Source organism: Anthonomus grandis, chromosome 10 (assembly GCF_022605725.1).
Source record: "Anthonomus grandis grandis chromosome 10, icAntGran1.3, whole genome shotgun sequence".
In the NCBI taxonomy this organism is placed as follows: Eukaryota; Metazoa; Arthropoda; class Insecta; order Coleoptera; family Curculionidae; genus Anthonomus; species Anthonomus grandis.
In genome coordinates this window covers 25903233-25921005 of record NC_065555.1, presented here as the reverse complement: position 1 = coordinate 25921005, position 17773 = coordinate 25903233, and the positions used below count along the sequence as shown (strand labels likewise).

Below are 17773 nucleotides of genomic sequence, written 5' to 3'. Positions count from 1 at the left end.
AAGTACACTGCGGTCCCAATATAACTTATATCGATCATTTTCCACTACGGGTTCTGGAGTATATTTATAATACGGAACCTTCTCTGTTGTAGTAAGTTCCAACTTCATTGCCAGCTCTTAATGTAAAATTTTCCCAACTGAGTCGTGCCGTTCTTTGTATTCTGTCGCTGCAAAGGCCTGACATCCTCCTGTTATGTGCTGGATTGTCTCTGATGTTTGGCATCCATACCGGCATTTGTCGTTTTGTACGGACGGATCTCTGACGATGTGCTTGAGATAATTTCTTGTTGGTATAACCTGATCTTGGATGGCGAGTAGAAAGCCCTCGGTTTCTGGAAACATCTTGCTTGATACCAACCAATAGTTCGACGAAGCAGTGTCGACATGATTTTGGCTGATCTCATTAGGATGCCGCCCATGAAGGGGCTTCTCCATCTAGATGCGGAGCTTCTCCTGGTCCGTATGATGGTAGCTGCGCACTTCCTCGCTCTTAAGTTATAGAGGAGTGGAATCGTCTATTTGATTTATTGTGCGATGCAACGTGGAATTTTCTCCTTGCCTGTAAAAATAGGATCTTAAGTTAGTGATTTGTTTTTCAAGTTGTTTACCCAGATCTATTAATCCTTTTCCTCCAAGGTGGCGGGGAAGCATTGTTCTTTCAGTGGCACTTCGAGGGTGGTGGTTGTGGGTTTTAGTAAGTATGGTCCTCACTTTTCTTTGTAGCCTTTCTATGTCACAAACTCGTTAGTCAGTTCGTATTTCATTGTTTGTTGTTCAATCGTTTACGATTGTTTCATACCCAAAATTTCGTGTTCGCCCATGGCCTCGATGGTCTGGACATTCTGCATCTGATATTCTCCTGGCTGAATTTTTCCTTGGATTATATTGAGAGTACGGCAATACTCTATTTATCTAGTCCAAATTAATATTAATATCAAATTATTATTATTATTATTATTATTATTATTAATATAGATTAGGAATATACTACACAAATTTTACAATCATTTCATGGGTTATCAGTAGCTAATTTGCCGGTGTCAACCGTATTAATTATTATTTATTTCACTGTATGTTTATGGATATGTTTTTTTAATATGCTGCTTAGGTAGCTGAATAGTTCGTTTTTGTCACGCAATATGTAATTTTTAAATTTGCTTTGTTCAATATGAATTTATAATATATTTTTAATTATATATATCTAATTTTAATTTGTGTATAATTAATTTGATCAAACATAGTGTAAAAAGAATCTTAACACCAACTTGAACCGCCTAATGCACCTTTAAATATGTATGGCCATTAACTTCACCTGTACCTGTGACCTTTAACGACCTACTCTAGTGAAAATAACTAGTTTAATGTTGTCAATATCAATGGTCTTCACAACGTGTAACCAACGACTTAACCCTCGTGTCACATATTGCTAAAGCTTAGAAACTTAATACGGGATGTCCATTTATAAACTGACACATTTTTACTGCTTATAAGTCGAGAACGAAAAATGACAACAATGTGCGTTTTTCACAGAACTTGATCAATATTTTTAAAGTTTTTTTTGACAGTGATGCCAAGTTTCAAAATTTCTCTGAAATAGGAGGAAAAAAATTGATGATTTTCAAAGGCCGATTTCTCAAAAATTTTAAATGTAACACCCTGTACTTTTTAATTTCACATGAAAGCCTGTTAAATCCCCTTTCCGAAAATGTATAAATTGTCTTAAGTTCATTATTTTTTTTTACAGAGCCAATTTTAGTAAATGACACCTTTTTGAAAATTTTCCTAGAATACATACTCGGTGATTGATGAACATTTTCTGGTAATGGCCTATGTATCGCTTTAGCATGATCATAATTAAATAATTTGCGCTATTGCCATGTCTATAAAAAGTATTTATTCTATGTATTAAATTACAACTATTTACAATAATTTTAACAACAAACAATTGAAGAAATTAATTTTAATTTATAACTAATAAATTAGCTGCTGAATATGACCCCCATTTTGCTCGGAACACAAATGTAGACGGAGAAATAAGTTGCCGAAGGCGTTTTGTAGCATTCGCGGTGTAATTTGGTTGAAAACGTTTACTATGTTGTTGCGCAACGTTGAAACGTTTACTATGGGTTGTAGCAACGGTCTTTTACATATCCCCATATACAAAAATCTGGAATGGTTAGATCGGGAGAATAAGGTACCCACTCGATTGGACCCGTTCGCCCTATCTATCTGTTTCCAAAAGTAATATCTAAGGAGTCCCTTGCGACCCTGGATAAGTGTGGTGGTGCACCGTCTTGCTGGAAGTAGACCGTGTCTAAAATTCCATCCTGCTGAAGTTGAGGATAAAATAATGTTTCCAACATATCTAATTTTAGATTTCGATACTGCACACCAAACGTTCAGCTTAGGAGAATGTCTTTAAAATTCGTTATACCCTCGAGGATTTTCATCTCCCCAAATTCGGCAGTTATGCTTATTTACTCGACCACTGATGTGATGTGCCTCACCAGACATTATTAAATTGGTATCCGGCTCATTTCTAAAAAGATCTAGTAGTGTTTCGCACATTAAATATCTTTTTTCAAGGGTGCGATTTTCTATTTTTTGGAAAGTTTGAATTTTGTAGAGTTTAAACTTAATTATTTTTAGAATTTTTTGTACCTTACTCTTTGACATATTTGGCATTTGAGCTATCTTCCTAATAAATATTTGGTTATTGTTTAAGGACAACACTGCTTTTACCAGCAAAATATCATCCAACAGATTATCTTGTGCATTTAGGTTTGTCCTAACTTTTCTTTTAATTGTTCCCTCCTGGGAAAATTGGCGTACCCAATGAAGTGACGGATTGCGTGAAGGTGAAGCCCTTTTAAAAATCAGCCTAAATCTTCTTCTCGTCTGCGTAACTGATTTGCATTCACTAAATAATAATACGCAACGTGCCTTTTCCCGGGTGGTAAACATATTTAACAGGTTGACTGCCGAGGATTATCACCAAAAGTTTCCCTAGGTGCCAAAACTCATTTCCGGCCAACCATTGCATATAAACGAAACGATATCAAAACGTTTGAATAATTATTTTTCTTCAAGAAGAATAAATAAAAAAAATAGCAGTCATATATAGCCGCCCGGCACTGTAGGGACAAGTCTGCCGCTGTGGCCAAGCGGGCATCGCATCGGCCATCGCGACAATAAGTAAATATTTCCAGGAACCATGCGAACGTTTCTTGTTCGACTGTAACCCAGTATGTTTTGTAGCGTGGTAAAGTGATAAATGGAGGTGAAAGTACAACTGGGCAACTGTTGATCATGTATGAATACAGTTGACGGCGTCGGGCCACGTGTTACGTAAGAATGGAATAGAAACATTTAGTTCTTTCTCGATTTTCGAAGTACGTACAAAGTCTACGTACAATGTCTAGTAGCAGCAAACGAATTTTGAGTTTAGCCTTGAATGCCAAACTAGGTAGATTTATTTCTAAGCTGCAAACATTATCATTTACTTACACGTTCCAAGACATATAACCACTTCTAAACATTTTTTGAAAGCGATATCAGTAGTGAAGACGAAGACGACTCAATCGTCGATTCAGCGTTTTTACCATCAATGAAATGAATATGAGTCACTTTTACAACCTTATTGTATTATTTCTGAAATATACTTACCTTCTGTGCCATAGCGGTCATTCAATCGTATTAAATATAGTAGACATGACCGCCATTCAAAAACCCAAATTGCAAACTGTATGCAAAACTCCATACATTACTCTAGAATCCGAGGCCAGAGCGGCTACAGTTTATCATAAAATACATGCTAACTCATGCCCGCTGGCAACGAAGGCTCGGGTTATTTCGGCGGGCATATATGACCGCTCGGCACTCTGCGATATAGGTAAGAGCGGTCATATATGACCGCTTGGCAGTCAACCTGTTAAACCTTTCAAAATCTTTAAAAAATACAAAAATACATATAGAAATCAAATTATTGGGACTGCCCAACGAATGACGTTAAAAAGATTTGACAGTACTTGAAGCCCATAAAATAAATTGTGCAACTAACAGCCTCCTTGACAAGCTACAATTCTTATTGTTGTCACTTGATAGTGAGAATGTTATTTAATAGGTATTTATTGTAGGAAAATTTTAAAAAAGGTTTCATTTACTAAAATTGGCTCTGTAAAAATGTATTTAAAACTGAATAAGAATAAGAATGTATTTAAGAATAATGAATTTAAGACAATTTATAAATTTTCGGAAAGGGGATTTAACAGGCTTTCATGTGAAATTAAAAAGTACAGGGTGTTACATTCAAAATTTTTGAGACCTTTTGAGGCCTTTGAAAATCATCAATTTTTTCCCTCCTATTTCATGTAAATTTTAAAACTTGGTAACACTGTCAAAAAAAACTTTAAAAATATTTATGAAGTTTTGTGAAAACCGCACATTGTTGTCATTTTTTGTTCTCGACTTATAAGCAGTTAAAATGTGTCAGTTTATAAATGGACACCCTGTATTTCAAAACTAAAAAAAAAATATTTAAGATTCTCCATATCTAAATAAAGAAAATAAAAGCCTTTCAATTTTGTTAAACATAAAAAATCAAGGCAGATTCAATTCATGTTAATTTTGGATTTAATTTATACATAGTAAGCTCTGCTCTACTTTTGCTAAAAACGGATTAATATGATAACAGTAGAACGCCACTGGTCTAGCATGTCCAATAAAGATGGCTGTTTCCTATTAGCAACCCCTATAGCGTAAGCTGATATACATATGCATATGGACAGGACTCAAAGCGGAGCTGTTGACCTACTTTTAATGCAACTATAGAAATCTCGCCAACAAATAAGAGCAAGTTTTGCTGATTTGACTTACAGGGTCGCATGCACTTGAAGGAATATTTTATCTTTCAGTTTAAGTTATCTATGCAATAAAAACTAGGGAACTTAAAGAATGGTTATTTTATAGCAAATGGTATAGGATGATTTGCAAGGCGGTCCTTAACCCATTTGAACCGCTGGTCCTTTTAAAAGGACGAAAAACATTGTTTACGTTTTTGACAGGTAGGCGCATTTCAGCTTCTATTACATAGGTGGCAGTAGTAGTACCCAAAACAGAACACCTGTTAATCCATTATTGCACGTTTTGAGGTTATATTTTGTGTATTTTGTCAGTTGTAGCAAAATTGAAATTGGAGCGAAAATAAAACGCAAAAAAAATTAGTGCATACGAAAGAAGAAGGTAAGTTTATGTTTACAATATGATACCTAACATGTTTTTTTTTGTATAGAAAATTTAAAGCGAACATTGTATTTTTATAATCTTTTGTGATGATTACAAAAACATAGCAAAGTTTGAGTTTATGTGTTCCTGAACTATCTGGTCCTTTTAAAAGGACTGTAGGTTTAAGGGATACTATCCACTTTTTAAACACACTTTATAAGTAAAAAGGTAAAATTGACTAAATGCACTATTTTGTTTTAGATTTTGAAAAAAAAACTTTCGTTAAATCAACTCTTACAAGAAATTGAGGACATCGACAACGTTGCGGATATCCCCGATGAAATTATTCTTTTTCCACCTGAAAACGCCAATGACTATAATACGGACGAAGATTCCGGGGACGAAAATGACGTCGTTTTGAATAATTTACCAGGATTGCAGTTGCGCGGAACTGTAGAAATTCTTATGGGTGAAAATGAAGAAGATGGTGGGGGAAATGGCAATGTGATAGCAGAAGCAGATATAGGAGCTGAGGAAGGTGAAATAGCAAATGTGGTAGAAGGTGAGTGGGATGACGAGGATCACTTGCCTTTATCTAGACTTGTTCAGAGAAAAATTTTCACTATTTGCTTGGCAAAAATTTGAAGGAAACTTTGCCAGCCTGGAGTCCTGTTTCTCACACATAGAACAACAAACCGTTCTCCTGCAAGTCTTTTTAAATCTTTTTTTGATCAAAATCTTATTGAAGGCATTGTTCGGTGTACAAATTTATATGCCGCACAAAAAAATCGTCAAGCGGATATAACAGTTGACGACATATATTGCTTTATTGCAGTTTTACTTGTAAGTAGGTACTGCAGCGTGTTTAGGAAAAAAATGTACTGGCAAAATTCCGCAGATACAAATAACACACTCATTTCTTCTTCGATTTCGAGAGATCGTTTCCAGTATTTGATGAGCAATTTTCATTGCGTTGACAACAATAATTTAGACAAAGATGACCGATTTGCGAAAATAAGACCCCTATTTCATGAACTAAATAAAAAATTTTTAGAATTTGCTCCAATAGAAGAAAACCATTCCGTGGATGAAGCTTTGGTGCCTTATTTTGGGCGCCATGGCTGCAAACAGTTCATCAAGGAAACACCCATACGATGGGGTTATAAATTCTGGGTAGGAACTACTCGTTTGGGATACATAATGTATTTTGAACCTTATCAAGGGTCCACTACCATTTTATCTGAAAAATATAAAGACTTAGGACTCGGCGCATCTGTAGTCTTACAGTATGCAGACATCTTAGAATCTACAGGATTTAGCAATTTTCACATCTTTTTTGACAACTTCTTTATATCATTGTCACTAATAAAAAACTAACATTTAGAAAATTAAAAGCTACTGGAACCATCCGAGATAACAGGCTGCCAAAGTGCCCATTGACCGATGTAAAGGCTTTAAAAAAAAATCTAGGGGTGACTACCAGTATGCATTGGTGGACAACGAATTAGTTATTTGTCAAAGGAACGATAATAATGTTATAACCATTGCTTCTAACGCTTCTAACTGCCAACAAATAAAGTAAAGAGGTTCTCACAAAAAGAAAAACAATACGTCTACATTGATCAACCTAAGCCAATAAAAGGTTACAACGAAAATATGGGGGGTGTCGATCGCAGCGATCAAAATATTGGGCAATACTGCATATCAATAAGAGGGAAAAAATGGTATTTTCCATTGATTAGTCAGTGTATTGATATGGCCACACAGAATGCATGGTATTTGCACAGATTTGATAGGGGCAAACTCGATCAATTAGCATTCAGAAGAGCCGTAGCCGTTGAATTATTAGAAACACACAAGGTCTTGAATAGACGTGGTGCCTCAAGAAGATCAGGGAGTTACAAAGAACATTCTCGATATGATCGAATTGATCATATGGTGGTCTACCAAACCAACCAAAGAAAGTGTAGAGTTTGCCGCAAGAAGGCTAATTTTCAATGTGAAAAATGCGATATTGGACTGCACCCCAAGGACTGTTTTCGTCAATTTCACACTATGTAATTTCTAAAGTTACTTTATTTGTAATAATATTGTTTAAGTCAATAATTTTTTTTTCAACGTTGTTTTACTCTTTTAGACATGTATATACCTACGGTTCTTTTAAAAAGACCCCATTTATTTAAAAAACTGTTATTTGATTTTTTTTTAAACATTTTGCCCCAGCTATTTGCATCATTGTAAACTCACATAATGGGTGTTAACGTGATTTTTCAGAAAAAAATAATTCAGGACTATATGAGTTAATTTCACAGGGTCTTATATGATTTAGTTTTGTGGTTAATAAAAATTGAGATGTATATTAAAATGTATAAAATAATCTCAATCAGCTCGCTATCCAAAAAAACTATTGTTCACTCACCACAAAACAAACAAAAAATAGTCTCACAAATAATAACTCTCTATTTTCCAATAATAAAAATCTTGTGCGTAGATCGTGTGCGTAGATGGCGCTTGGCAGCTAAACATATTTTTGTTGCTCTGGTCTCAATTTTTGTTTGTTTTTACGTGTAAAGCTTACGCAAAAATATTATTGTGGTTAAATATTTGTAGCTCTACTTGTGATACAACTGTGAGCATAAAAATCCTGAAGTTTGGTATATTAAGTATTTTGTGCACAATTCTCATTCCAAACATGGTGCTGAGCCGGTCGGATCTCGAAGCTATTTGAAAGATTTTTGCCGAGAAAGCAAGCAGCGGTGAATTCTATCAAAGGTTGCTTGATGGTGTTTTTAAGAAAATATAGGAAAAGTTTGCTGAAAACCTAACAATGATAGAAAACGAACTTTCTTCAGCCAAGAGGGAGATATCAGATCTGTGCAACAAAAACAAAGAACTTGCTGTGCATGATGGATACCCAGGAACAGCACTCTAGGAGCCTGAAGATCTGCATTTTTGGGCTACAATGTCCCAGCGATGAAAACGATTCCAAATTGCAGCATTCGGTATCAAATTTGCTGCGATCCAAAATGCAAGTTAGTGACCTTCGAGATTCTGACATCAATAGATATTTCAGCGTTAAACAAAACACGTCCGAGCTCACCGCTAAACCGCCGGTCGTAACGGTAGAATTTACAAACTTAAACCAAAAATCGTTAGTGTTAAAGAATCGGAGGTACTTAAAAGGTACGGAGATTATGGTAAAAGAGGACTCAACTAAAATGAGAGAAACGGTGTTTGGTTCGGTTTTCTAAACAAAATGTGTGGATTTCACAAGGCAATCTTTACATAAAAAATCGGGGTTTTGTGCATCGTGTACAGACTGAGGATGGTCTGAATTTTATTTAAAGGTACTTTAACATCCTTACTAATTTTAAGTTCTTGGCATTTGGGATTATTGCTAGCTTTCAAAAGGATCTATGCTTATATCATTTTTATTTTTAAGTAATATAGGACATAGAGCCACATAAGTGAAAAAAAATTTTATTTCATTTTTTTATTTTTGTTTTTATTATTGAATCATCTTCTCTTTTTAGTTTATATGTAATTCAGTTTTATTCTATTTTCAGTGATTTCTAAGTATATATTGCTTAAAGGAAAGTCATATATCTAATCTTTTTTATTTGTTTATTTTTTCTTTTGTGAGTTTTGGAGAATAAGTTGTTGGCCTTCTTTGATTAACTTATAATAATTAACTTTAAGTTTATAATGCCTGAAACCTTAAGTGATGTTAAGTTTGGTCACCTTAACGTGCGTTCACTCTCTACAGGTTTTGATCACCTCTTGGACTTAATTGTATCAGCTGGAATTGACGTTATGTGCATTTCTGAGACTTGGCTTAGTGATGATAGATCTTACAGTTTTTCAATTCCAACTGATAAGTTATTTGTGAGGAATAGGGGGGCGGCAAGGGAGGAGGGGTTGCTATATATATTTGGCAGTCTCTTGAGAGCTCTTTAACCTTCAAGGATTTTGATTTCTCCCATGATCTCGAGTGCTTATTCGTTAAATTACGTTTAGGTAAGGAAATTTTTCTTGTCGGCTCATTCTATAGCCTAGGGGAGATCTACGTCATTGTGTTTGTTGTTTTGACAATATTTTATCCCTTGCATGTTCACAATATGATAATGTTATAATTCTCGGTGATTCCGATGTGAATCACTTTTCAGACAATATTTTGTTGGATTGCTTTTCTGCATATGATTTTAACCAGGTAATAAATGAGCTTACTCGTGTAGCAGCTAACACACAAACTTTAATTGATGTGATTTATTTTAACAAACCCGCGAGTGTCGTACGTTCTTATACGTTGAATGCTGATTTAATTGATCACCATGTAATAGCTTGTGATGTTAGGATTAAGGTTGAAAATCAACAAGTGAAATATAGGTCTTACCGCAATTTTAGGTTTTTTGACAGGATTGATTTTCTTGCTGATCTAGAAGAAATAAATTGGGATAATATTTACCATATTTATGGTCTGGGTGAAAAAGTCGAGTATTTGTCCAGCAACGTTTGTTCATTATTTAAGACACATGCCCCATTAGCTACCTCAAGGATTTCTAAACCTTATACTCCATGGATTACCGAAAGCGTTAAACTCTTTATAAAAGAAAAAATAAAGCGTTATCGAGATTTAAAAAGTCTAACTATTTACCCGATTGGCTATTCTACAAGCAACTACGAAATTCGGTGGCGGAGATGATTAGGCAGGAAAAGAAAGCATATTTGGAACTTTATCAAAAAAGCAGCAATAGTAAAAAACTATGAAAAGCAATAAAAAACCTTAGTCTCAGAAATTCTTCTAACCGTTCTATACCTGAAAACCTTCAAAATCCTGACAATATAAATGATTATTTTTTATCAGTTTATAGTCCTTCAGATGACTGCCCAGAGACAGTCGAATATATTCTTAATCATACATTTAGTCCCGATTTCTAGTTCTCATTTCGCTTAGCCACTGTAGCAGAAATTTCAAAAATAGTTTTAGATCTCAAATCTACTGCCTGTGGTAGTGACTGCATCTCAGCGAAAATGCTCCAACATTGTATTCATCATCTTGCTCCCCACTCATGTTATAAACTCCTGTTTGGAAAGAGGTTGTTTTCCTGATGTTTGGAATACTTCTTTTATAATGTCTTTAGCTAAAATCAGTAGTTCAAAGGACTACTGCGACCTTAGACCTATATCCATTATTCCAGTAATTTCGAAAGTTTTGGAAAAGTTTATTCAGCCACAGATTTATGATTTCTTTATCACAAATAACATAATCCCGCAGGGCCAGTCTGGTTTCCAAAAGCGGCACAGCACCACATCTGCTTTGTTAAAAGTTACTCAAGACATCATTGAGGCTTTGGATAGAGGTGATACTACGGCGCTCGTATTGCTTGACTTTTCTAAAGCTTTCGATACGTTGGATCATAGCCTGCTTTTAGCAAAATTGACTTATTATGGATTCGATAATAATTCATTAAACTTCTTTAGGTCGTATCTTTCTGAAAAAAAGCAACTGGTGATATTAGAAAATCAAGCTCATTCAAACCGCTCTTATATAAGTTTTCTCTCCTCTATGCAAGTAGCCGTTCAGTATATCTAGAGAGCAGCAGGTTAAGCTCAAAACCCCTTCGGGGATAGATTCCATCATCCTTAAATGTTTACATTTAAGGAATCGCCGTTGGACTGATTCTAATAGGTGAATGTGCAGGTTGTAAATGGGAGACCAAATGAGGAAGCTGTAGTCCAGCCTGGATCGTTTTAGATCGTCGAGTTTTGGCCGTGGCAGTGTTCGAAAAAAGTTTGCGATTTCTAATAATAAAGCCCAGCATGCGAGTAGCCCTAGAAACAGTATCTTTGATGTGAGGGATAAAAGAAGATTTTTGGTCAAAGGTGACTCCAAGATCCTTAACATAGGTAGACCTTGCCAGAGACTCTCCATTAACTGAGTAATTAAAGACAACTGGACTTTTGATTCGAAAGTAGCTGGCCACATTACACTTGGAAACATTAAGGTTAAGCCTGTTCAAACTGCACCATTGGTATACAGTATTGATGTTCTCTTGCAGTTGACCACAATCTGCTATAGAGTCAATCCTATGGAAAAGCTTTAGGTCATCAGCATATGCTAACCGAGAGCAATTGCGTGTGGAGATCAAGTCATTAGCGAAAACGTTAAAGAGAAGGGGGCCCAAGTTAGAGCCCTGAGGAACTCCAGAGGGGGGGGTGAAAAACAAGCAAATCTAAAGCCTTCGACCACTACAAAGTCAGAGCAGTCAACTATATAGGAGTTAAGGAGTTTTATCAAGCGATCGGAGAATCAAGCTTATTTAATAGGATGAAGTGGTCAATCTGGTCAAAAGCCTTTTGAAAGTCTGTATAGATAACATCAATTTAACCACTATCATTAAGTGCTTTACACACAAACTGAGAGAAGAAATGCTAGGTTTGTAGAACATGATCGACCCGAAACAAAGCCATGTTGATCGTTGGCCAGCATGGACTTAACCTTGGGAAAAATTAATTTACAAAGAGCCAACTCGAATAACTTTGAGAAATTGCACAGAATGAGCTTCATTGAGCCGGGGATTAGAGACTGATTACGTTTGCTTCGATTAAAAGACCAAAATTTACTCGGATCGGAGGTTATTTCGTTCTCAATACTATGGATGTACGTTTTGTAGGCTTGTGCAGTTAGAGCTTTAATTGTCTTGCCCAAAGATTGAGATATCTCTAGATGATAATTAAACTTAGAAATCTTAAAGTCACGAAATGCTTTTTTCTTTTTATATATTTTACGAACAATGTCCCCCCAATGTGAAAACCAGGGAGGGAAACGTCTTTTACGTTTTACCTTGAACGGTACCGCATAATATTAAGAATCTTGGTGTGATTTTCGAGAAGGACTTGAGATTCAAAATGCACGTTTCTGACGTAATTAAAAAATCCTGTTTTGCGCTCAAGCTATTGTACGTTAATAGAAGTATCATTAACTACAAAGTACGCAAGAAATTATGCGAGTCTTTAGTACTTCCTATTATGAACTACTGTAATATTGTTTATGTTCCTTGTTTAGATAAAGTTACCCTGTATCGTTTGCAGAAGCTTCAAAATCAGTGCTGTAGATTCATTTTCAACTTAAGAAAATATGACAGAGTTTCAGTAAAAATGTGTACTCTTGGATGGTTGAGTGTAGAGAATCTTTATCAGTTGGTCGTTTTTGTGCATCGATTGATTGGTACATCCTCCCCTGCTTACCTTCGTGAAAAATTCAGTTTTCGAAGAGATGTGCTCGACGTCAATCTAAGATGTATAAGTAAATTATCGGTTCCTCGTTTTCATTCTGCCTTATTTCACAGATGTCTTCTTTTTAATGCTGTTTCGGTGTATAATGAACTTCCGAATGCACTCAAGTGCATGTCCATTGCTGGTTTTAAAGTAAAATCAAGGTCGCATTTTCTCACGTTACAGATGACCTCCTTATAATTTAAAGGAAAAATGTGTAATTTTTTTCCTTTTTTTTTAGTTTTATGTCATTGCTTATTTTCCAACTTAAGATAGATTTCATGGATTTCACTGGTTTTCTATTATCTTCTTTCTATAACTGCTATCTATGCAATTTGGTATATATTTTTGTTCATGTAATTAGAGGTTAAGTTGATTAGCCCTAGGCTAGACTTCGCCTTTGTACATTTTGGTATAATAAAGACATTATTTATTTTTATTTATTTATATCACGCATTTTACTATTGGAATATTCATTATGACGTGGCATTTTTTTATTTTAGAATTTTTACTACAAATAAAACACTCTTACTTATTGACAGTAAAATTGTCAAATAATGTCTTCTCTGAAAAAAAGTCAATGTAATAACGGTGGCTTAAGCGAGGTTCTCATGAGGCGACTTTTGTCGGTCAATTTAAAATCGCTCTCGAGTTGAAATGACAATCGTTCCATGAGAACATGTTTTCAATAAAAATCGTTCAATTTTTATTAAACCACAAAAAGTTGCCTGCCCGTCAACTTTTTGAGCCGAGTCGACGAAAATTGCAAGCGAGTTGAAACTTGTTGAACGTGGGAACAGATTAATTTCAAGTCGAAAGCGATTTATCGTTTGTTTTGTGGTATAGATCGTGTACGGCCAAGATGACGTCAAAGTGTTTTAGATGGAATGACGCGTTAAATTTTAAATTTTTGGACTTGTATCAACAGCAACAATGTCTGTGGAACCAAACCCTTAATGTATATAAAAACAAGGATGCTAGAGAGACCGCTATCCAAGCAATAACTGTGGATATAGAATGTTCCCAGTTAACATGTGAAGACATAAAAAATAAAATAAAATCTGTACGCACCATGTACAAAAAAGAACTGAACTTGGTGCTGAAATCAGTGAAGAGTGGAGCTGGGACAAGCGATATTTATAAACCCAAACTAGTTTGGTTCAAAAGAGCAGATGCTTTTCTGAGAAGTGTGTCCATCACTTGAGACAGCACTTCCAACTTGGTAAGTCTATATAAACTGCTCGTCAAAATAGGGAGGACACCTACGTTTTTGGGTCAGATTCAGATGCCTCTAACTTAAAAACTTATTAAAATTTTAAAAATCTTCGTTATTCTAAATTATACAGGAGTTTAAATCAAGTAAAGAAAAAATGCCTTAAGTTTTTGAAGGTGACAAATGATCATAAATTTTTTTGTGGCGTTTTGGTATAGCTCAATAAGTATTAATTATAATATTAATTTAGAATAAAGAAGATTTTTAAAATTTTAATAGGATTTTAAATTAAGGATAAATATACCTATTAAGTGTTGATAACCAAATTTAAAAAAAAAAAAAAATTTTAAGTTACATGCATCTGAATCTGATCCAAAAACGTAGGTGTCTCCCCTATTTTGACGAGCAGTTATTAATTATTAATTATTAATTATTTATAAGCATATATTTATCTCTTTTTCTTTTGTTATTTGAGGAAATTGAAGACATTTTAAAAATTGTTAATTTTATAATACAAACGACATTTTTTGAAGAAATTAAAAAATAAAAGAGGTATTGTGGTTAATAAACTTATATTTGTCAATGAATCATATTTTCCTGCCAAGATACAGCACCATCACCACAGAAATAATCAGCATAATTTTCACGGAGTGTAGCAGCATTCCTTGAAAAATTATTACTTCCAATTCGTCCTATGTTTTTTAATGCTTGATTTGTTTGGCAACGAGATCGCCACGTACCGGGTATAACAATATATGAACTTATATCTTCAACGTCCAATGAACCAAGGGGTGTGTAGTTTTCAGCTGAATGTGTTCGTAACCAATTGTGGAGTCCACAGCAAGCTTTAATGATATCATTGATCTTGTCAATGTTTAACGCTAAAGGTTTATCAAATACCCCAAACCTTGTCACCAAAATTCCGAAAGCATTTTCTACAATGCGACGTGCTCTTGACAACCGGTAATTAAATTTTTTTTGTTTTTTTGTCAGTAGTGCGTTTCTTGCAAATGGTTTGAGAATTTTTGTTGTTACAGGAAACGCATCGTCTGCTACAAATACCCCATTTTCTGGAAAATGTAACATGTTTCTCTGCAACGAATCATTCAAAGATGACTTGGCAAAAACAGCTCCATCATTTGCTCGTCCATTAGTTCCGACATCAATATAGCGAAAACAATAATTTGCATCGACACTCGCGAACAATATAATACTAAACGTTCCTTTATAATTAAAAAAGTCGGATCCGGAATTTGGAACTTTTTTAATAATAACGTGTTTACCGTCAAGGACACCGCAGCAATTAGGAAAATTCCAACGACAGTTAAAATCTTCTTGTATCTTCTTCCATTCTCCGTCTGTTTGTGGTATCTGAAACAAAAAACATTTTTTCAGAGTACAGCAACGGCTGAAGATGGAGATGAGTATGGCGACAATGAATTGAGCGGACACGCAAATGTTACATCTGTGGAAAATGAATGAACACCCGCAGCGAGGAATACCCAGTTTTTGGTTCCATCAGCTCCGTCAGTTTCGACTCCAGAAAACCGTCCACCCTCGCGTCCACCTCAAGTGATTTCGAAATAATCGTCACAAATTTCCCGTAAACGTAAATTGGCTGATATCAATGAAACTATTGACAGGCTAGATGCTGTAGGATCAGGTAATGTTCCAACGGAGGATGAATTTGATCACTGATATCTGAGCCAGTATACCTACAGCGGAAGGACGTTTGAACCTATGGTACCGAGTAATGTAGATAATGAAGATAATATTAATCCCTTTGATATGATTCGAAAGGCGTTTACAAATATTTGAATAGAACACATTATGTATGTAGGTATATGTATTATAAATAAGGCTATGAGTGCAATATCGGACTAACCCACAAAAATTCAAAATCAACCGTATTATAGAATATTATCCGTCAAGTTAAAATCTATTTATTGCACAGTGAACCAAACGACCTATTCCCTTTCGTTACGAGATGGCAGCACTAAACTAGTTATTGAACTTTATTATTAATAAAAGTTTAAAGAAGCAAAGTGGACTATCCTCAGTTAGTCCACTGTGCTGCTAAAAGTAAGAAGTTTATGTGCTAGAGACACCCTAAGAAAACACACTAAACTGGCAAAAAGTGGAAACGCAGCGGTCATCTGTTTTGATCTAATGAAGACTCTTCCTACATATGTACTTACCACAGGCAATTGTTACTATAAAAGGCAGTTATGGACTTACTGCTTTAATATACATGCTATGGGAAGCAATAATTCGTTCACGTTTGTATGGGATGAAAGTATTGCTTCGAAGGGGCCGCAAGCGGTGGGATTTTGTATTTTATATTACATTAAAACTTTATTACATCGAAAAGACTTATAATGTATTCTGACCAATGTGGTGGTCAGAATCGTAATATAAAAATGTCATTGATATGTAACTATATTACTGCATCTCCATTATTTACTATAGAAGAAATAGATCATAAATTCCTTGTAAGTGGTCATTCCTATTTACCATGCGACCAAGATTTCGGAATCATAGAAAAAGAAAAGAAATTCCATCCACATACCTCAAGACTGGCATACAGTCATAAGACATGCTAGAAATGGATACTCGAATAATGAAGAGGTTTATTTTAACACAGGAAAATTAAGGATCTGCCCCTTTTATACCCAAATGGTAATGCCATTAATGAAGCTAAAATAAAGATCTCCTTGAGTTAATGGAATTCATCCCTTGTATATACCAAGATTTTTCTAAAAATCTGAGGTCATCCGCTCAAGCAACTGGAGGTGAAGTAGTTGGCCCAATTGAGGAAGAACAAACTTTACGTATTTAATAACTACCTACTTAATAAAAAAATAAAGTTTCTATATTTTTTTATTTATTCTCGTGGCAATACGAGTAATACAGGTTTTGACGTAATACTTATAATAGCTTAAGTTATAGTAACCCATTAAAAAACCCAATCAATTTTAAATGCAGAGTGGACTAACCCACATAAAAAAATCGAATATTAGCCATATCCAAAAATTTAAAATAAATTCCGCAAATATAAGTAACACTCAAGAACATTCAATTAATCCGATCTACAAAAATGTCTTTTTAAAAGGGTTTTGCGCACTCTCATTTTCGTATTTTTTTAAACCTATTTTTTAGCACTTAATAATATTGGGGTTAGTCCGTTTTTGCACTCATAGCCTCAAATATTATGGTAAATAATTTTTTTTTATTGCTTACCTTGATAAACTCTTCCAAGGCCCTGTATATTTCTTCTAAAACATTTTTCATAAAATTAGAAATTGTATTTTTTGGAACTCTGTAGAGGTAGGCAAGGCTGGAGTACGAATCTCCTGTTGCTAAATATCTTAGAGTGATTTGTAATTTAACTTCTGCTGGAATGGCTTCTCGCATGTTGGTATCCTGTTTTGAAATGTATGGCCGGATTCTAGCAAGAAGTTCATTAAACATAGCCTCGTTCATACGCAGATGGTTCCTGTACTCAGCCTTGTTCTCGATTGCTAGCTCTTTCAGAACTGACTGCAATGCTCCTAATTGCTCTCTTCTTAAGATCCAAGATTCTCACTCTCACCCAACATTTACGTCTTTTTTTGAATATTTCTTACTTCAAAATAATTCTCAATTCGTCAACTAAAACTTTTTTAATCTCACGAATACACGATTGCACAATTTTCCTCGGCGCCATTTGAAAGCAACTGCCGTATGAAGCGATTTCTGTTTCAACCATGAGAACGCAAATCGCTTGCGATTTTTCTTGATCAATTAAAATTTGATCAACTAACTCGCCTCGTGAGAACCTCGCTTTAGGATTCTTTACGCTGAATGTTTAAAATGCAAATAACTTAAAAACTGATAGAGTTGAATGAAATAAACAAGAGTACCTCTTTTATTCAAAATTGAACTGCCTTTTACATGTTCTAATCGTTTTAGCCATAACTGATAAGAGAAAAAAGATATGTTGTAATTTACCTAAGTAACAGGGTGTAACTAACGCCCTGTATAAATAATGCTCAATTCACCATAAATTTCGTAATTTTCATG

At 34.9% G+C, this 17773-nt stretch overlaps 1 protein-coding gene across 1 annotated transcript in view; it reads right to left on the bottom strand.

Moving 5' to 3' along the window:
* The window catches only part of LOC126741664 (voltage-dependent calcium channel type A subunit alpha-1), a 771245-nt gene that overhangs the window by 477939 nt on the left and 275533 nt on the right, over positions 1-17773 (bottom strand). The window lies entirely within an intron of this gene.